Source organism: Trachypithecus francoisi, unplaced genomic scaffold (assembly GCF_009764315.1).
Source record: "Trachypithecus francoisi isolate TF-2019V2 unplaced genomic scaffold, Tfra_2.0 Lachesis_group7, whole genome shotgun sequence".
NCBI lineage: Eukaryota > Metazoa > Chordata > Mammalia > Primates > Cercopithecidae > Trachypithecus > Trachypithecus francoisi.
In genome coordinates, this window is record NW_022681472.1 from 53,319,395 (window position 1) to 53,341,475 (window position 22,081).

Consider the following 22,081-nt stretch of genomic DNA (forward strand, 5'->3'; position numbering starts at 1 on the left):
TGTCAGGGACGGGCCAGGAGAAGTGGCAGTAGGAAGGTAAACACCTCCCCCACCCCAGACATTCTAAAGAAATACAATGATTGGGACTTAACTAGGTAAGTGATGAGATAAAGGTGAACCTATGAGCAAGCTTGAGTCAATGCTAGAAATGGATGAGGAAGTGGGCGGGTGTCTTGGTCTGTTCCAGCTGCTATAACAAAGTACCATAGACTAGGTAGCTTATAAACAACATAAATGTATTTCTCACAGTTCTGGAGGCTGGAAGTCTGAGATCAGGGTGCCAGCATGGCAGAGTTCTGGTGAGGGATCTTTTCCAGCTTGCAAATGGTCTCTTTTATAAGAAGAGGCCCTCATAAGGGTGCTAATCTCATTCATGATGCTTCACCCTCATGATCTAATTACTTCCCAAAGGCCCCATCTCCTAAAACCATCACACTGGGGATTAGGATCTCAACATAGGACTTGGCAGCAGGACACGTACATTCAGTCCATTGCAGTGGGTTTAAAGAGTTCTGGTGGGCTGAGCTCTAGCAAGCACCTGAAAAGTGGCAGAGTTCCTGCATGCCAAAACACCTGTGGTTGACTCACTCTTCTCACAGCCCTAGTATAATTGGCTGGCTTTATTTCCCTCCATGATGCTCTGCAGAAGAAACAGCATCCAAACAGGAGAAAGAATGGAATCCACTGCTTTGATCTTGCATGTAGCAGACACTAAGCTACTCAATTGTTTCAGACCTTCTAGTTCATTTTTTTAAGATAGATTTATTTGACAACATGGAGTTTGCCCAGAGGAAGAAAACCAATGTGGGAAAACGCTTGGAGATGGTGTCAAAAGAAGAAAGGTTGTTGTCTACAAAGAGCTATCATGTGAATGGAGTAGACTATTCTCTCTGTTGCTTCAGAGGGGCCAAACAAGGAGAAAAGAATAGAAGCTGCAGGGGGGTACATATTGATCCATTATAAGAAAGACTTTTTCTTATAATTAGAATTTGCAACCACACCTCTTGGAGGAATGCATTTCCTGGGATTTTTGCATGATCACAGAGTTATTAACTAGATAGGAGCTATAGAGCCCTATTTCTTCATTTTTTAGGAAGTAAAATTTAAACCTGAAAATACTGCAGGCACACCATTTGTTCTGGAGGTTAGAGTAGGGTCTCCTGCATTGAAGAGGGTATTGAGATGACCTTCAAAGCCTATTCCATCTTGTAAGCCCAGGATCCCAAAACCTAGCTTATAATACAAGCAGAAAGGCAGAGTATAATGGGGACTAAGAACATTGGCTTAAAATTGACAAATGGCATCTAATTAAACTAAAGAACTTTTGCACAGCAAAAGAAACTACCATCAGAGTAAACAGGCAACCTACAGAATGGGAGAAAATTTTCACAATCTACCCACCTGACAAAGGGCTAATATCCAGAATCTACAAAGAACTTAAACAAATTTACAAGAAAAAATCAAACAACCCCATCAAAAAGTGGGCAAATGATATGAACAGACACTTCTCGAAAGAAGACATTTATGCAGCCAACAGACACATGAAAAAATGCTCATCATCACTGGCCATCAGAGAAATACAAATCAAAACCACAGTGAGATACCATCTCACACCAGTTAGAATGGCAATCATTAAAAAGTCAGGAAACAACAGGTGCTAGAGAGGATGTGGAGAAATAGGAATGCTTTTACACTGTTGGTGGGACTATAAACTAGTTCAACCATTGTGGAAGACAGTGTGGCGATTCCTCAAGGATCTAGAACCAGAAATAACATTTGACCCAGCCATCCCATTACTGGGTATATACCCAAAGGATTATAAATCATGCTGCTATAAAGACACATGCACACGTATGTTTATTGCGGCACTATTCACAATAGCAAAGACTTGGAACCAACCCAAATGTCCATCAACGATAGACTGGATTAAGAAAATGTGGCACATATACACCATGGAATACTATGCAGCCATAGAAAAGGATGAGTTCATGTCCTTTGTAGGGACATGGATGAAGCTGGAAACCATCATTCTTAGCAAACTATCACAAGGACAGAAAACCAAACACTGCATGTTCTCACGCATAGGGGGGAATTGAACAATGAGAACACTTGGACACAGGATGGGGAACATCACACACCGGGGCCTGTGGTGGGATGGAAGGAGTAGGGAGGGATAGCATTAGGAGATATACCTAATGTAAATGATGAGGTAATGGGTGCAGCACACCAACATGGCACATGTATATGTATGTAACAAACCTGCACATTGTGCACATGTACCCTAGAACTTGAAAGAAGAAGAAGAAAGAAGAAGAAGAAAGAAGAAAGAAGAAAGAAGAAAGAAGAAAGAAGAAGAAGAAGATTGGCTTTGATATCAGAACTGAGCCAAATCCTGGCTCCACCACCTACCAGCTGTCTGACCTTGGGCCACCCAATATCTATCTCTCTTGTACCTATCTTGCTTCTTTACCCAATAAAATGGGACTGATACCTGTAACTCCCTCAGAGGGCTCTCATGAGAATTAACTGAGAGAATGCATGTTAGCTATTATTACCTTTGCCTGACCCCAATACCTGACTGATGTAGGTGTTTCATTGGATTCAAAACAAAATTTATCTTACTGTCACTATGCTGAAAAATGTGACACAAAACATGAGATTGCTTTGCATGAACTTACTTACCACCATGTGAATTCCATCCTTATAGAGCCTTTGGAGCTTCCCTGCCATGCCAGGTTTCTCTTGAAGAAAAATGGTATCTGAATAAGTATTTACAGTCAATTGTTCACTTGCTGAGCAACTACATGCTGTTCCACTTTTCTTCAGGAGACACAGGTCTTGCCTCAGAAAATGTGACCCACAGAAGACAGAAGACAGATGGATGCTTTTCTTCCCAAAAGGTCTCCAGTTCATATTAATTCATTAATGAATCCCTTTTGGAAAAATATTCATTATCATTTGAACTGTGCCCCCAAACAAACGATATATTGGTGTGTTAACCTACCAGTACCTTCAGAATGTGCCCTTATTTGGAGATAAGCTCTTTATGGAGGTAATCAAGTTAAAATGGAGTCATTATGGCAGGCCCTAATCCATGACTGGTGTCTATATATATATACACACACACACACACATACACACACCACACACACACACACACACACACATATATATATATATATATATTTTGAGTCAGAGTTTCGCTCTTGTTGTCCAAGCTGAATTGCAATGGAATGGTGTGATCTCGGCTCACTGCAACCTCCGCCCCCTGGGTTCAAGTGATTCTCCTGCCTCAGCCTCCCAAGTAGCTGGGATTAGAGACGTGCACCACCACACTCGGCTAATTTTTTTGTATTTTTAGTAGAGATAGGTTTTCACCATGTTGGCCAGACTGGTCTCCAACTCCTGACCTCAGGTGATCCACCTGCCTTTACCCCAAAAAGTGCTAGGAATACAGGCGTGAGCCACTGCACCCAGCCTGGTCCTTATAAAAAGGAAACATTTGAACAGAGACAGACACACACACAGGGAAAGCACCAAGTGGAGAGGAAGGCGGAAATTGAGGTGATATTTCCACAAGCCAAGGATGCTAAAGGTTGCAGCAAATCACCAGAAGCCAGGAAAAGGGAGCAGGACAGATTCTGTCTAACAGTCCTCCAGAGGAACCAACCCTGCCGACACCTTGATCTCAGCCTTCTAGTCTCTAGAAACAGTGAGACACAAATTTCTGTTGTTTAAGCCACATAGTTATCACAGACCTAGCAAACTAACACAATACTCCATGCCAAGTTCTCCGCTAGGCACTATGGGAGATAGATGCAAAATAAGAGCTCTAACGGGTTGTAATATACTGTCATGTTACACCAGCAGGATGAACAAAGTTTTGGAATAGCTTACAAAAGTGATTTATTTTGACTACAGAGGGAAAAAAGCAAAGGAGTTTTTATAAGGCAGGTGACATTTGAGGTAGCTCTGAAAGGATGAGTCTATGATTTCATGAGGTGGGAAATGGAGAAGGAATCCTTGAGGCCAGGGAAACAGCATAAGCAGAGGCAGATTGATGGTATGTTCGGGGAAGTCCAGCGTGGCTAGAGATGGGGTGCAGGGACAAGGAGGGAGTGGTTGTAGAACAGACTGTGGCCAGTCTGCAGAGAGTGATGGCAATCTGGTGGAGAAGTCTACTTTTATTTTGTCAACAATGGGGTGTCATCAACAGTTGGGGAAGCTGTGTTATAATTGTTCAGAGTCAAATCTTTTCTCTAAGTGCCCTATGCCTTCAAAGTGACACTGGCCTCATGGTGAGTTCAAACATCTTGTCCACTCAGGGAACTCACATAGCTGGAGGTACCTCTAGGTGAGTCTGGATCCCCTGATGCTTGGCCAGTAGTGGAGATGCACACCTAGCTCAGTGCCAGGTGCATAACAGGTGCTTGTTAGTCAACTGCTAATAGTCATTTATCCATTCCATACATCTTTTTTTACGAGATGGGGTCTCACTATTTTGACCAGGCTGGTCTCTAACTCCTGGCCTCAAGTAGTCCTCCTGTCTTGGTCCCACATGTGCTGGGATTACAGGTGTGAGCCACCGCATCTGGCCATGCCATAAAAATTTAATGAGCATCTACTATATCCAGGCTCACTGTTCCAGACACTATGTAATGAAATTGCCAAAATCTTTGCCTTTCATTCTAGCAAAAGGAGACATAGAATAAACACAGAAACAAATAAAAATGATTTCAGATAGAGTGATGGGGAAAACAGAACACATTAAGTGGGATGGAGAATAACAGGGCATGGGGAAGGATGCTGATAAAGGAATGTTGTTCTAAGGAGATGACATTTTTGCTGATTCCAGAACGATGTGAGGGAGCTAAGCAAAGATCTGGGGAAGAGACTTCCAAATATAGGGAGCATCATACTTGAGGTGGGAATGAGTTTGGAAGTTCAAGAAACAGAGAAAAGGGCATTGTGGCTGGAGGATCATGGTGTGGGGGAAATAGTAGAAAAATCATGAGAGAGGTAGGTAAGGAAAGGCCCATGCATTTGGAGCCTTGCAAGTTCTCACAAGAAATTTGGATTTTATTCTGACTGCAATTTAAGCCATTGACAGTGAGTCTAGTCACTAGGAGATATGTTTGACATGATTTACCCTTAATGACAAAAGGAGAAGCAGGAAGATGAGTTAGGAGGTTCTACAATAGTCCAGATGATGGATGGAGGGAACTTGACTAGGTAAAAGCCATGGAGATGGTGAGGAGTGATAGAATTGGGGGTAGATTTTCAGGGGAGGATTACAGGGCTTGATGATGGACAGCTCATGGGCATAGCATGTTGCGTGAATCCCTTATATGTTGCTGTAAAGGAATTCCTGGGACTGAGTAATTTATAAAGAAAATAAGTTAATTGGCTGGGCGCGGTGGCTCATGCCTGTAATCCTAGCACTTTGGGAGGCCAAGGCGGGAGGAACACCTGAGGTTGGGAGTTTGAGACCAGCCTGGCCAACATGGTGAAACCCTGGCTCAACTAAAAATACAAAAAAAAAAAAAAAATAGCTGGGTGTGGTATCAGGTGTCCATAATCCTAGCTACTCAGGAGGCTGAGGCAGGAGAATCGCTTCAACCCAGGAGGTGGAGGTTGCAATGAGCCAAGATCATACTATTGCATTCCAGCCTGGGCAACAAGAGCAAAATTCCATCTCAAAAAAAAAAAAAGAAGAAGAAAAGAAGTTTATTTGACTCACCATTCTGCAGACTGTACAAGAAGTGTGGTGCCAGCATCTGCTTCTGGTGAGGGCCCCAAGAGTCATGTAATCAGAGCAAAAGACAAAGAGGGAGCAGGTGTATTACATAGCAAGAGTGGGAGCAAGATAGAAAGGGATGAGGTGGCAGGCTCTTTCAAACCAGATCTTGAATGAACTCAGAGTGAGAACTCACTCTTACCATAAGACATTCATGAGGGCTCTTCCTCATCACCCAAACACCTCCCAGGAGGCCCGCCTTCAACATTGGAGGTCAGATTTCAACATGAGATTTGGAGGGAAAAAGGCATCCAAACCATATCAGCCATTCAGAGGATGAGAATTGAGGCTGCATATGTGGCAAATGGTGTCACTCAACAAGAGGGGAAGGTTGGAAAAGGGCATGTTTGGTGGGAGAGGGGTAAGATCAAGAGTTCTATTTCGAATGTTTAAATTTCAATGTACCTATTAGTCATCGAACGGAGATTGCTATTATGTGCAGCCAGGATTAAGAATTATCTTATTGTGTCTATTAAAGTATAATCAGTTTGACCTGAGTAGGGCATGGAAAGCTAAATCATTCCTGAATCTTGAGCAGTCATTATCTCAAGGCCTATAAGATGTTCCCAGTATAACAAACAAAACCCTCTGTGATGCTGGCCCTGCCTGCACATTCCTGCCCTCTCACTCACAGCTTTCCTCTCATCCCTCCTTCAAAGCATCTGAGCTGGACGGCTACCCAGAAAGCCTCCCACTGCTGCAGAATTGGAAATGTGGGTCCTCCACCTAACAGCTGGGTTGGATCCTGGGTCAGCAGCAGATTAAGGCTACACTGCAGGGGACTGACCCAGGAGTGTATTTAGGAGCTTCTCAAGTCAGGCAGCAGGAAGTGAGTCATCACTCGCCATCAGAGATGCAGGACGCCCTGCAGCTGGACACTGCCACAGCCTGTCAAGCCTCCTAAAGGCAGCTGAGTGCACTGGAAAGCAGAATGGAAAATTACACTCACAGTCACCCCTTTTAAAGAAAGTTTATGAAACTGACCAGTATATGTTGTAGAAAAGTCTGGGCTCGCAGAAGAGGGAAAACATAAATCTGGAAGCTGAAAGCAAGGAAAATTTGTTAAAGAAGAACATAAAACCTACCACACCCTTAGCTATTCCACTAAGCTTACCCTGGTTCACTAAATCAGCTCCCCTCTTTTTTTTTTTTTTTTTTTTTTTTTTTTGATGAAGTCTCACTCTGTCACCCAGGCTGGAGTCCAGTGGCACAATCTTGGCTCACTGCAACGTCTGCCTCCTGGGTACAAGCAATTCTCCTGCCTCAGTCACGTGTCACCATGCCCAGCTCATTTTTTTTATTTTTAGTCAACACAGGGTTTCACCATGTTAGCCAGGATGGTCTTGATCTCCGATCTTATTGAGGGAACGAGCCCCCAATATTTCAATGTAGGTTCTTTCTATTTTCCCTAAGTGTCAGCCGGTCTGAGAAATAAAGAGAAAGAGTACAAAGAGAAGAATTTTACAGCTGGGCCTCCGGGGGTGACATCACATATTGGTAGGTCCGTGATGCCCCCTGAGCCGCAAAACCAGCAACTTTTTATTAGGGATTTTAAAAGGGGAGGGGGTATACGAACAGGGAGTAGGTCACAAAGATCACATGCTTCAAAGGGCAATAAAGATCACAAGGCAAAGGCAAACCTAGAATTCCCAATGAGGTCTATATTCCACTGTGCACATATTGTCTTGATAAACATCTTAAAAGAAAACAGGGTTCGAGAGCAGAGAGCCAAGCTGACCAAAATTCACCAGGCTGGAATTTGCCAATCCTAGTAAGCCTGAAGGTACTGCAGGAGACCAAGGCATATTTTAGTCCTTATCTCAACTGCACAAGACAGACACTCCCAGAGCGGCCGTTTATAGACCTCCCCCAAGGAATGCATTCCTTCCCCAGGGTATTCCTTGCTGGGAAAAGAATTCAGCAATATTCCCTTACTTGTACGTCTGTTTATAGGCTCTCTGCAAGAAGAAAACTATGGCTCTATTCTGCGCAACCCCACAGGCAGTCAGACCTATGGTTATCTTCCCTTGTTCCCTAAAAATCGCTGTTATTCTGTTCTGTTTCAACATGCACTGATTTCATATTGTTCAAACACATATTTTACAATCAATTTGTACAATAGTGGTCCTGAGGTGATGTACATTCTCAGCTTACAAAGACAATGGGATTGGCCGGGCGCGGTGGCTCAGGCCTGTAATCCCAGCACTTTGGGAGGCCGAGACGGGCGGATCACGAGGTCAGGAGATCGAGACCATCCTGGCGAACACGGTGAAACCCCGTCTCTACTAAAAAAAATACAAAAAACTAGCCGGGCGAGGTGGCGGGCGCCTGTAGTCCCAGCTACTCGGGAGGCTGAGGCAGGAGAATGGCGTAAACCCAGGAGGCGGAGCTTGCAGTGAGCTGAGATCCAGCCACTGCACTCCAGCCTGGGCGACAGAGCGAGACTCCGTCTCAAAAAAAAAAAAAAAAAAAAAAAAAAAAAAAAAAAAAAAAAAAACCAAAGACAATGGGATTAAGAGATTAAAGTAAAGACAGGCATAAGAAATTATAAGAGTATTATTGGGGAAGTGATAAATGTCCATGAAATTGTCACAATTTATGTTCAGAGAGTGCAGTAAAGACAGGCATAAGAAATTATAAAAGTATTAATTTTGGGAACTGATAAATGTCCATGAAATCTTCACAATTTATGTTCTTCCACTGTGGTTCCAGCTGGAACCCCAAAGGGTCCTTCCGTTTGGGGTCCCTGACTTTCTGCAACAGGACCTCATGATCCACCCACCTCAGTCTCCCAGAGTGCTGGGATCACAGCCATGAGCCACCGAACCTGGCCAGCTCCCCTGTTTCTAAGACCCTCTTCTCTCCTGCTTTCCCCTTCCTTCCTGCTCTCTTATATCAGTTTGATTTCTCTGGGAGAGCCTTGGTTTATGGACTCAATTAGTTTTCAAGTGTTTGCTGATGAGCCAATTGCATCCTCCCCTCTTATGTCAGATTCTCTGCATCTCAGTGACAGGAGAGATGAGCACAGCTGCTCAGATGCCCCTCCAGGAGCAGCCTCTGTTCACTCTGTTGACTTTGAAGGGGCTAAAAAACAGCATCCCTATTCCCCACTGGAGTTCTGAAACAGTTCAGAGGTAGACATGGGAACCTGGAGGCTGAAGGTGGAGATAGCACTCTCAATACAAATGAAAAGCTCTATCGGAGGCCATGGCTTAGTTCTCATTACTCACCAATGACAGGTGCAGTTGGAAAATGACAGGCTCCTCCTTGAAGACCAACCCTGTGGGGCTTTCCTCATAACAAAGGACAAAAGAAATGTCATCTCTACTAAAGGCAGGTAGAGTAAGTTCCTTCTCCTAGACTCATCAATCAGGTCAAACTCTCCTGGTCTGGAGAAGAGTCACACATGACGCGGGAGCAGAGGGAGAGCAGAGTGTTCCTCTAGAAAGGATCCTCCACACAGAAGGAATCATCGAGAGTGGGGCCAGACCATAAATATTTTAGGCTTCACAAGCCAAAATCAAGGCCATTATTTATGTAGTACTCATAAGAAAGGACATAAACTTCTATAATTTCTAATTGATATGTTTTTAAAATACAATAATAGTAACAATTGGGTATAATTTTGTATTACAGGTCTACTCATAAGAATACATTTTCAATTTTTGGTACAAATGTATGTGGTACACATTCAATTTTGTTGCATGCATAGACTGCTTAGTGGTCAAGTCAGGACTGTTAGGGTACCCATCACTCAATTAATGTAGATTACAATGCTTACTGACACCTCATCTACCTTTACTCCCTTCCAGTGTTTCTCTAAACTCAACAAAATGAATACATTTGAAATACTTACCTGCTTAAAATACTTCAAAAGATTCCCACTATCCTTAGATCTAAGACTGACATCCTTAAAAGACCCTTTATTGCCTTTCGATAATCATTTTGCTTTATTTTTATTTTATTTTATTTTATTTTATTTTTTGAGATGGAGTCTCACTCTGCCACCCAAGCTGGAGTGCAGTGGCACACTCTCAGCTCACTGCAACCTCCACCTCCTGGATTCAAGTGATTCTCCTGACTCAGCCTCCCAAGTGGCTGGGACTACAGGTACACACCACCATGCCTGTCTAATTTTTATATTTTTGGTAGAGATGGGGTTTTGCCATGTTGGCCAGGCTGGTCTTGAACTCTTGACCTCAAGTGATCTATTTGCCTCAGCCTCCCAAAGTGCTGGGATTACAGGCGTGAGCCACACACCCAGCCTTCAATAATCATTTTGTACCATATTACTTAGTGCTCGCTCCATTTCACTTACACTAGACTTAATTATTCTTAGTCACCATGTTCTATTCTGCCTCAGGGCACTTGTACATACAGGTCCTTCTGCATGAAACACTATTCCCTCTCCTCTTGCTTATTTAGTATTATCAGAGTTTAGATCTAAAGTGCACTGTTGGCTGGGCACAGTGGCCCATGCCTGTAATCTCAGCACTTTGGGAAGCCAAGGCAGGAGAACTGCTTGAGCCCATGAGTTCAAGACCAGCCTTGGCATCATGGCAAGACCCTGTTTGTACAAGAAAAGAGAGAAAGAGAGAGAGAAAAATCAAAAATTAGCTGTGCATGGTAGCACACGCCTATGGTCCCAGCTACTCGGGAGACTGAGGTGGAGGATCACTTGAGCCCAGGAGATTGAGGCTGCATGAACCATGATTGCACCACTGCACTCCAGCCTGAGTGACAGAGTGAGACCCTGTCTCAAAAAAGAAAAGAAAAGAGAAAGAAAATAAATGGTCAGTTCCTTAGAGAATACTCCCCTTATGTCTCTGACTTTGTCAACCACACACACAATCATATACATTGCTTGCTTTCATAATACGAGTATCTTATTTACATTATCATATTACAATTGAAATTGTAAGGTGGCTCTAGAAGGCATTTAGAACTGAGCATGATCATTTCTTCTCAAAACTCTCTCCAGGTCTCAATATCCTGTGATTTGCAGTCTAAACACTTTAGGCTGGAATGACATAGTCTGCTAACTTTTCCCCAATATCCACTCTCTCCTTACTTTTTTTTTTTTTTTTTTTTTGAGACAGAGTCTCACTCTGTCACCCAGGCTGGAGTGCAGTGGCCAGACCTCAGCTCACTGCAAGCTCCACCTCCCGGGTTTACACCATTCTCCTGCCTCAGCCTCCCAAGTAGCTGGGACTACAGGTGCCTGCCACTTTGCCCGGCTAGTTTTTTGTATTTTTTAGTGGAGACAGGGTTTCACCGTGTTAGCCAGGATGGTCTCGATCTCCTGACCTCGTGATCCGCCCGTCTCAGCCTCCCTCTCCTTACTTTTTTAAATACCACTCTTGCCCTCCCCCCCCACACCTATGTTTTAACTGGGCACAAGGTTTTTCAGCTACAGTCTACATTTTCTACGTTTCCACATGACTACTTTCTAGCTAATGAGACGTGAGGAAAAATACTGTGGGCAATGTCTAGATCATCTTCTTAAAAGAAAATTGTGGCCGGGCGCGGTGGCTCAAGCCTGTAATCCCAGCACTTTGGGAGGCCGAGACGGGCGGATCACGAGGTCAGGCGATCGAAACCATCCTGGCTAACACGGTGAAAACCCGTCTCTACTAAAAAAATACAAAAAAAAGCCGGGCGAGGTGGCGGGCGCCTGTAGTCCCAGCTACTCCGGAGGCTGAGGCAAGAGAATGGCGGGGCCGGGCGCGGTGGCTCACGCCTGTAATCCCAGCACTTTGGGAGGCCGAGGCGGGCGGATCACAAGGTCAGGAGATCGAGACCATGGTGAAACCCCGTCTCTACTAAAAATACAAAAAAATTAGCGGGCGCGGTTGCGGGCGCCTGTAGTCCCAGCTACTCAGGAGGCTGAGGCAGGAGAATGGCGTGAACCCGGGAGGCGGAGCTTGCAGTGAGCCGAGATCCGGCCACAGCACTCCAGCCTGGGCGGAGAGCGAGACTCCGCCTCAAAAAAAAAAAAAAAAAAAAAGAGAATGGCGGGAACCCAGGAGGCGGAGCTTACAGTGAGCTGAGATCCGGCCACTGCACTCCAGCCCGGGTAACAGAGCCAGACTCCGTCTCAAAAAAAAAAAAAAAGAAAAGAAAATTGCTAGCCCTTTACGTCTTTTTTTTTTTTTTTTTTTTTTTGGAAACAGGAACTGGGTCTTGCTCTGTCGCCCAGGCTGGAGTGCAGTAGCATGATCATAATTCACTGCAGCCTCAAATTCCTGGACTCAAGAGATCCTCCCACCTCCCAAGGTGGAGGGACTACAGTCTCAGTCTCCCAAGTGGCTGGGACTACAGACACGAGCCATCACATCCAGATAATTTTTTATACATAATATTCATAGAGACAGGGTCTCACTATGTTTCCCAGACTGATTTCAAACTCCTGACCTCAAGCAATCCTCCCTCCTCGGCCTCCCAAAGTGCTGGGAGTACAGGTATGAACTGCTGTGCTCGGCCTATATCCTCTTTCTTCCTTTCCATGCACTAGAAGAGAGATGGGGTGGGGTGAACCAGATTCAGCCAAGCAGAAGATATCTCAGGGGACAGAAGCACAATAAAATGAAGGCATGTGGGACCCTGGATACTTCTGTGAAGCAGAACCAATCACCTCACTGGGTCACCTACCAGCTTGGACATTGACAGGACTTAGAACTAAATCTTCTACCTTGGTTTCTATTAAAGTGACCAAACCGATGCAGTAATACCAGTACTCAACGATCTGTGAGTTCTGCTCCTAGTCATCCTACTTCCCCTTCTAGTCCTGCAGGAACCCACAGTCATGCTCCTGAACTTACTACCTGCGTCCTTGCTCTGGCCTTTGACAAGTTGGTTCTGGGAACGTCCTCCTATCCTCCTTACCTATTTTTCATCTGTCCAAGTTTACACATCCATCAACATCCAACTCATGCTCTTTTCACTAATTTAAAAAACTCTTTAATATTCAGCACCTACTATGTGTCCAACACTGAATGATTTCTGCCTATAATCTAAGAGCAGCTATTTCTAAATGTCCGCTGTTACATGCCACTCACCTATCTCTCTAATGTCAGTTGTCATTCTGGACTCCCTGCTATGGGCCCTACCCACCAGATTATATCCCTGGGCGCCAACTCTATCCAAATCGTTGCTGAAAGCATTTCCCATGTAATAAAGAACGTGGCCTCTGTCTCCAGGTCCCGGAAGGCAGTGTCTAAATCCTTAAAATTTCCCAAATGATAAGAATGCCTTTGTTATTCATGGTGGGTCCCCTGATAGTTGTTTAGGCTAATGAGGTGACTCAGGGTGGACCCCTAGACAGTTTGTAACAGCAAGATAACTCAGGATCCGGACTAGCCACACCAGAAAGAACAAAGATGTGATCAGAGGTTTGGTGCTTTGAGCCACATGATATCAGCCCAGCCTTTAGGAAGAAAAAGAGGGGTGATACTCTGTTACACAACCGTGTACTGAAAGGCAAATACTTCCTGACTCCACAGGGAGAGGACAGGGAGGCTTCCCTCAGACCTCACCTATGTGTATCTTCTCTGGGCTGGTTCTACACTGTATCCTTTTTGCTATAATAAAACCCATAGTCATAACTGTGGAATTTCCTGAGTTCAATGAGTCCTTCTAGCAAATTACCAAAACTGAAGGGTATAAACTTCCAAATTTGTAGCCAGTTTGTCAGGTGTAAAGGTAGCCTAGAGACTTCCAGATTTGCAGCCAGTATCTGAAGTGAGAGTAGTCTTATGGAGGGCTGAGCCTCTAATCTGCAGTTTGGCTTCACTCTGGGTAGTGTCAGAAGTCATGGCAGTGTTCTTCCTGCTGGGACTGAGTATCTGGATTACCTAATTATGTGCTTCATTCATTCAATCACCTAGCAAACCTATATTGAGCATCAACAATTGTGCTAGGTACTGAATTCAGGGTTGGATAAAACATACATGAGATAATTCTAATCCCTCCCCTCAAACAGTTTGAAATCTTGTACAAAAGGAAATTACAACAGTATCGTAAATATTCACAGAACTGTGTGTGAAGTTTGGTACAGTCAAAGGCAGGATCAACTCTAAGGTGTTGGGAGAGGGCACTCCAGGGGACTTCCCAAAGGAGGCGGCCTCTGAACTGGCTTTTGAAAGATGAACAAGCATTTGCCTCATGGGCAAAGAGAAGGGGCATTATATTCAGCAGGGATTGCATGTGCAAAGGCACAGTGGTGTGAAAAGGTGCACTGTATTCAGGTACAGTCATCCCTCCTTATCCTTGGAGGACATATCCCAAGACTCCCAATGGATGCCTGAAACCACAGATAGGACCAACCCCTGCATATACTGTGTTTCTTCCTATACATACATACATATATGCCTATGATAAAGTTTAATTTATAACGTAGGCACAATAACAGATTAACAGCAATAACTAATAATAAAATAGAACAATTATAACAACATTGCCAACATCACTACTCTTGTGCTTTGGGGCCATTATTAAGTAAGGGTCACCTGAACACAAACACTGTGGTGCCGTCTCAGTGAATCTGATAACCAAGCTGGCTGCTAAGCGACTAACAGTCAGGGAGCGTGTCCACAGCATGGGTACACTGGACAAAGGGAGGATTCACGTCTCAGGAAGGACAGTGAGAGGCTTCATCATGCTATTCAGAACAGTGTGCAATTTAAAACTTATGAATTGTTTATTTCTGGAATTTTCCATTTACTATTTTTGGACTACCATTGAGGAGTGCAAACCTGTGGATAAGGGGGACTACTGTACCTTTAAGTTTATTCATATTTTTGGAACACAGTGTGGGGATGAGAAGTGGGGAGTAGAAGAAGATAGGTCTGGGGAGTAGGAAGAGGCCTTGTTTTCCATGCTGAGCAGCTTGAACTTTGTTCTAGAAGTTTATCAAAGTGATGCCTAAAGTCCAACCGGAAATAAATAAAGTTTAACAAGCAAGCCCTTTTGAGAATGACAGCAGTGGGTAATAAGAAACCTGCATAGACTTGCATTTTGAAAGACCACTCAAGACTTCCGGTGTCTGGAAAAAAACAGCTAGGTTACTCAGATCAATCTTCCAGCTGAAATCAAAGAAAAATGAAATATTGTAGAAATAACAACTTAAGGCCAGGTGTAGTGGCTTACACCTGTCATCCCAGCACTTTGGGAGGCCAAGGAAGGGAGGATTGTTTGAGGCCAGGAGTTCAAGACCAGCCTGGACAACATAGCAAGAGCCCCATGTCTACCAAAAACAGGAAGGGGGCAACTTAAAACGCTGAAGAGCTGAAAAGACAAGAGGAACTTCCCAGGCTAATTTTTGGACGAAAACCCATAACCAGAAAGGTAAGCCAAATCCCCTCAGATCATAAGCCTCACTTTCTGAGGCTTTAGGGTAAAATTATTTCCTATTCTCTTATTTGCATTTTGGTAAATTTCCACATGGTGAGCTGCTCTTTCATGGAGCATACCTGGGTAATAATTACTTTTTCTTCCTCAGAGAGGCTGTAATTCTTGGAATGTCTAATGTGGTGGCTGACTAGACTTATGCCTTTCGTCAGCAGCTCAAAGAATGCCACAATTCACTCTTCTATGAAGTAGACATCCAATCTTGATACCCAACCCAGAACTCTGAAAGAATGAAAATTTGTCATCCTTAGCAGGTGGAATGATCAGTAGGTACTTTATGAATGTCCAGTAGCTCAATTTCAAAATGTTTCCTTTTTTATTAAGAACTAACATTCTTTTGTTGGTCCATATCACAACATGCTGCGTCTGGGGTGCTGCACTGTTACAGAAATCAACAATCCTCCTCACGGTTCCATCAAGATAAGTGGGTGAGAGATTGTATGGTACCTGTAGGGCTGGGAAATTTTATCTGAAATTCCCATAAGCAAAACTGCAGTAAAGACCTCTTTGCCCTTTGTTAATTGAAAATAAACTACTCCTTTTTTTGGAGAAGGCCTCTGAAGCTGCCATGGAAACAAGCTCACTAAGGCTTCAGCAACTGCTCAGATATTTAATTTCACCCACAATGAATGTAATCCAGGCGGAGAAGTGCTCACAATATGAAAACATTGATTAGCAGGGGACTGCATGTGTACCTTGCTGGGTACAGGTCCCACTTTCTTTCTCTTTGAGGATGCTGAGTTTGAATGTCCAAGGGGAAAGACATCCAAAAAGCATCACCACAAACCCACTGTGAAGTTGACCAAGAAGATCATGGGTCCTGCCTGCAGGGAGGAAAGCACAGGGTAAATTACTAGAGAAGTCAGCTTCTTCCGCCCCTCAGAGAAATGAAGCTCAAGTCCGGATCAGGAGACCAGAGAACTCCAGAAAAAAAAAAAAAAAAAACTTCTCTCTGATCCACCTGCTGCTGCAACAACCAAGTCTTATATCAGTGGCTGAGATTTGAGTCATTTTCCCAGAACAAAACAATAATATTTCTAAATCAAAGACAAGACAAAGGTCAGGATTAATAAAAGGGGGTTGGGGACCTCTTTAAAGAAGAAGGCAGAGCTCGGCATCTTTTATGTTCTCCCAGTTGTCCAGACTCCAACCCCCCAGCCATGTTGTCATAGCATTCCAAGTGGGAAGAAAAATGAGCAACTGTCAGTCTACCATTTTTACATTCTAGAGGAGGAACTGAGATCCAGCAATGTAGATGAATGATGCGGCCAAAGCAGTGACAAAACCAGACCCAGAACCCAGGCCCTCTGAGTTCACCCCCTGCACTGACCATTCACTCACTGACCCTTCCTTGCCTCAATTCTTCAGCAGCCATCAATCAGCAAGTTCTAGTGAGTCTCATCTTCCCATCCATTTTCTTGCCAGTGCTACTACACAAGCACAAGCCCTTATCATCTTGACCAAGACAAAAGGAGAATAAGGTCAGGGTTCTGTGCTAAGCCCTTGGCAAACATGCCTTTAATCCTTACCACAACCTAAGAGGTGAGTAATAATTCCTGTTTTGTAGATGAAGGAACAGGAGCTTGGAGATTGAGAGAGGCTACACAATGACAAGTGACAGAATCTAGACTCAGACCCCTCATTTGTCCGAGCCCAGGTCCACACTAATAATCCATCACTCTATTGCCTCAGGAGACTATGTCCATGGCCTCCTAGTTGTGTTCATTCCCTTCCCATTTTAAACTACCTTGTATCCTGAAGCCAGATTGACCTTTTTTAGATTTCCTTTTAATCGTGTCACTACCTTCCTCAAAAGCCCAGCCCCTCGTCTTGCCCTTTGATGTGCTCTGACTGACAAGCTCTGCTCCGCCTCCCAAGGCTCACACATTGTCCTTTGGATGTTCTCGGATGCCTCGTTTCCCTAGGATGTTTTCCTCTGCCTTTTCCTTCTCCCTCAAAGCCCCAGTAGTGGCTTCTTTATTTCCTCAATACTAACGGAATACCTACTAACTCTTCTACAGCATTCATTGCCAAGAGGCAGTATTGCTCAGTGGGCAAGGCACAGACTCCAGAACAATTTGCCGGATTTGAATCCTGATTCCACCACTTGTTAACCATGCAACCTTGGGCAAGTTTCTCAACCTGTCCGTGCTTCAACTTCCCAAAACATAAAACGACGATATTTACGGCTCCTATTTATAAGGTTCTTGGAAGGATTAAAGTAGTTAATACATACAACACTTTTGGAATTGTGCAAGGAGCAGACTAATAGCTCCAAAACCACGAGCTAGTCCTAGCAGTAGTGGTAGGTACCAAGCACTGGCCTCGTTGCTGGGATCCAGAGATGAGTAAATCAGTCAGTCCCAGCCAAGCGCAGTGGCTCACCTGGCCAAGATGACGAAATCCCATCTCTACTAAAAATACAAAAATTAGCCAGGCAGTAGTGCCAGGCACCCGTAATCCCAGCTACTTAGGAGGCTGAGGCAGGAGAATTACTTGACCCTGGGAGGCAGAGGTTGCAGTGAGCCGAGATCATCCCACTGCACTCCAGCCTGGGTGACACAGCAAGGCTCTGCCTGAAAAAAAATAATAATAATCACAATCAGTCCCTTTCCTAGCCATCTAGTGAGCAAAGTGGACATGTCAACCAATAATCATAGCCCAGTGCTCTAGATGCTGTAATAAACGCAGGTACAGAGGGCTGCAGGGAAGAGAAGAGATATTAAGTGTCTGGAGTAGGTAAGGTTTCAGAAAAAAAAAAAAAAAGTATCATCTCAAAATCAAAGAACAATTGGAGTTCTTCCTAGTGCGCCTGCATGGACATGTCACTGTTAGCCAGAGGTATCATCCAGAGGTTGCCAGGAGCCCCAGTGACTGGAACATAGCATTTGTGGGGCTGGAAGTGAAGCTGGCAAGGCAAGCAGGAGCCTGATCTCATAAAGAACCTTATGCCTTTCAGAGAAGGTTGTCCCTGAGACTGTAAGCAGAGGAAAGCCCACCCCAGATCATCATGATCTCAGCCTCTTCTGGCCTCATCTAGAGCACTAATTGCGTATTTTACTAATGCCACACTTATTTGCTATCTTATATTATTATTTCTGAAAAGCTTTACTGTACCAACCCACCAGCAGCCCCTCTCTGAGGCTTCTTATCCCAGGTTGACACATTTCATACCAAGTAACTCTGCTACCTTAGTCACAGGTGATTGGACCAGGGATTGGCATCTGGCCTAAGGGCAGCTACCCTGTGGTTGGCCAGTGCCCTACAGGAGGTGGCCCAGAACAAAGCCCAGCTCATTGATGCCATTCTATCCTGCATGCTGACTGCCTAGACAGAGTACCTGTCTCGGGGAATTTCAATGTGAGACACAGGGAGGAAAAAAGACACAGGGTCAACAGAGGTGGAAAAACTCACTTGGAAGAAAGCAGTAAGCAGAAGCCACAACAAGCTGAGCCTAGAGGTAGAGAACAGAGTGAGCCAGTCATGTCAGAACAGTGACAGCATGGACAGAAGCCGCTAAGACTCTGAGACAGAACACTGGCTGAGGGATCCCAGAATGAGATAAGCCATGGTATACACTGAACTGCGGCCTCATTCCCAAAGATCATTCCTATCATTCCTGTTTTTTGTGAGTTTGGCCAGTGCCACTGACTAAGACAATTTTCTGTTTCTCATGATTTCATGAGCATCTTCATAATAAACCCCAAAACTCCCTGAGCACATCCCTTCTCCTTGCCACATGTTCTTTCTGCTTGATTAAAAAATGTGTTCTGTCATGGGGGAATGATGGCCAGTGGTGTGGGGGTGAAAGAATTTACCAAGACAGTTGCAGGTGAAGGAAGGCAGATTTATTTGAGAAAGTAGGAAAATACATGGCCAGAGAGACAACAGGCAAGTCAGCAGAAGCTGACTGTGAAGAAACAAAGGCTGGCTGGAGAGTTTATGGGATGGTGTTTACGCTGTCTGTTGAAGGAGGCTTTGTGCAGCACTGGTAACACCAAGGTTGGGCTGCAGCGAGCTGACATGCAGGTGTCTAGTGAGGGCTGGGCGCAGGAAAATTGTGAGTTACTTTCACAGGAGGGCTGTATGTCCTGGACCATGCTGAAAGGGGGACTTGTTGCTCACCTCCTTTCTCTTTTTGCTTTCCCCTATTCCACCAGCCTGGTTCCCTTTTCCCCAGTTTGAACGCCCATGTTCCTTAAGTGCTTTCTTATGGAACAGAGAAACAGCCCATGCATTAGCAGAAAAGCAAGACCTAGAAGGGCTGATTCTGAGCAATGCCCAGGATTTTCGTGAGAGAGGATGGAGGCAACTTGCAGGGGGAATGGGTAGACATGAGGCAAGAGAAGTGCGGAGGAAGCAAATCCTACAGGGATCTGGGCTTTCTCATGAGGTTCTGGGAATGAAAAACTATGATCAGGTCTGGGACTGCTGGATAAAATGTTGCCACTTCATGTGATACACACTGTTATCTCCAACACACATGAGGTGTTTCCATGGAAGTAGACATAAGATACTTGGGGTCTCAAAGCAACTGTCTTCTGTGAAAATGTCTGATTCCTACACAACCAGAAAGGAAATTCATCTCTCCAGGAATATTCATCCAGCCAAAATTGTAAAGCAGAGAAAAAGAAATATAGACACACTACACATCTACTGCCTAGATAAAAGACCTCCCCCAACCCCGACCCCCGCAAGCCCTGGAAGAACAACTTCAACAGTGATTTTCTTAACACAAAACACAACACACACACAAAGAAGACCCAGAGCTGGTGGGGGCTTTTTTTTTTTTTTTTTTTTTTGAGTCTCGCTCTGTCACCCAGGCTGGAGTGCAGTGGCGCGATCTCCGTTCACTGCAACTTCCACCTCCCAGGTTCAAGCCATTCTTCTGCCTCAGTCTCCAGAGTAGCTGGGACTTTCGGCACCTGCCACCACCTCCGGCTAATTTTTGTATTTTTAGTACAGATGAGGTTTCATCATATTGGTCAGGCCATTCTCAAACTCCTGACCTCGTGATCCGCCCGCCTCAGCCTCCCAAAGTGCTGGGAGTACAGGCGTGAGCCACCGCGCCCGGCCTGGTGGGGGCTTTTTAAAGTCGTATGTGTAACAGTGCACGAATTTCTCTCTCAGGAAAAACAATCTCTAAAGAAAACTTTAACGGAAAATTCACACCATGGGTATCCTACCTACTTTACCCTAGCCTGAGTTTCACAAATACTTGCTTCTACCCCACACAGCCAGGCACTGAGAAGTGTCCAGAAAGACTCCAACTGCGCGAGATTCCCAGAGAAGCAGAGCGCACAGAGCCACGATGAGAACTCAGGATGGAGTAAACTTCCAGGTCCATGTGGGTTTCCAGGACCCAGCCCACATCTGCCAACCCACCGTGTCCTCTGCTCCATGTTTACCTTCTGCATCCTTTTCACTGATGCCTTTAAATATCCCTGTGTGTGCACGGAAAAAGTGGTTATGCTGCCATTTTAAAGAACCAAGGCTTCAGAGGAAAGGAACCTCACGCGTGCCCCCACCCCTTCCACTCCCCGGTTCCCACTGGCTATTTGTAAAAGTTACTCACAGGAGGAAGAGAAAGAGCCTTCGTGTGTGATTACCTGCTCACCTCACGGTGGGGTGAACCAAGGTTCTCTGTGCAGTTTCCTCCACCATCTGTTCACACTTCCTTCTCTTGGAGACTTGGCAGGGAAACACTCACTGTTTTTCATCCTAACTCAAAGACAGTGAGATTCTTCATACCTGCACAGGAACCATGCAAGTTGTGATTGAAAAGAGCATCATGGGATGCAAACAGAAAGAAAAGTGGTGAAGGCGCCAAGCTGCGGATTCTAACAGCTTCCAGAACGCTGGGCCACAAGTGGCCGTCAGACTGCAGAGTTCCATTTCCTTCTTTTCTTTATAGGTTAAACTCTGTCAAATTTGATCCAACTCCAACCCAAACTTCTGTTGAACGAAATGATTGTTTTCTAAGCTCCAGCTGGTAGCAAACTCATTTTGAGACATATTCAATATAACTGAACTGCAGTGTAACATAAGGGGGTGCCTTGGCCGGAATTTTCCTCTCCTTCCTCTCCTTCTCAATCCCCTTCTTCTCTTCCTCCCTTCATTCTCACCGATTTCTTTTCAGGTTTCTTTTTTTTTTTTTTTTTTTTTTTTTTTTAACCCTTTGTTAAGTTCACTTTTCAGGCCTCATTTCTGCTTCATTTTCTTTTTTTTTTTTTTTTTTTTTTTTTTTTTTTTTTTTGAGATGGAGTCTCACCCTGTCACTCAGGGTATAGTGCAGTGGCACAATCTCGGCTCACTCTGCAACCTCTGCCTCCCAGGTTCAAGCAAATCTCCTGCCTCAGCCTCCTGAGTAGCTGGGATTACATGTGTGTGCCACCATGCCCAGCTAAGTTTTGTATTTTTAGTAGAGAAGGGGTTTCACCACATTGGCCAGGCTGGTCTCGAACTCCTGACCTCAGGTGATCCACCCATCTTGGCCTCCCGAAGTGCTGGGATTACAGATATGAGCCACCATGTCCTGCCTTCTTCTTCATTTTCTAGATGTCTTTCACCCTTTCCTGTCTTCACCCTCACTTATTTACACTTCACTCTTTTGCCTTTTGTTTCTCTCTTCTAACTTTCTTCTGTCTTCTTGTCCCTTCTCAATCTTAATGTAGAGAGAAGCTACAAACTCAAAACCAGGTGATGTTGAAAACGTTACCAAAAGAGACCACACGGCACTGACTCATCAGAACAGACACTAGCGGTTGAGCTGCAGCAAGGTCTAGAAGGTTTCCTGCTCTACCACTAACCAGTGGGTTGTGGGGAGGGCTAGGGGAAGCAGGCACGAGGCAGGGAGATGAGAAAGCCCTCAGAAGG

At 44.6% G+C, this 22,081-nt stretch overlaps 1 long non-coding RNA gene across 1 annotated transcript in view; it reads right to left on the bottom strand.

Annotated features, from left to right (window-relative positions):
• LOC117079569 overlaps positions 1-20,778 on the bottom strand; it is a 526,295-nt gene extending 505,517 nt beyond the window's left edge. Inside the window, exon 1 of the long non-coding RNA XR_004435499.1 lies at positions 20,401-20,778. This is a non-coding gene — a long non-coding RNA (uncharacterized LOC117079569). The remainder of the gene's footprint in view (positions 1-20,400) is intronic.
• Between the last annotated feature and the right edge of the window lie 1,303 nt (positions 20,779-22,081).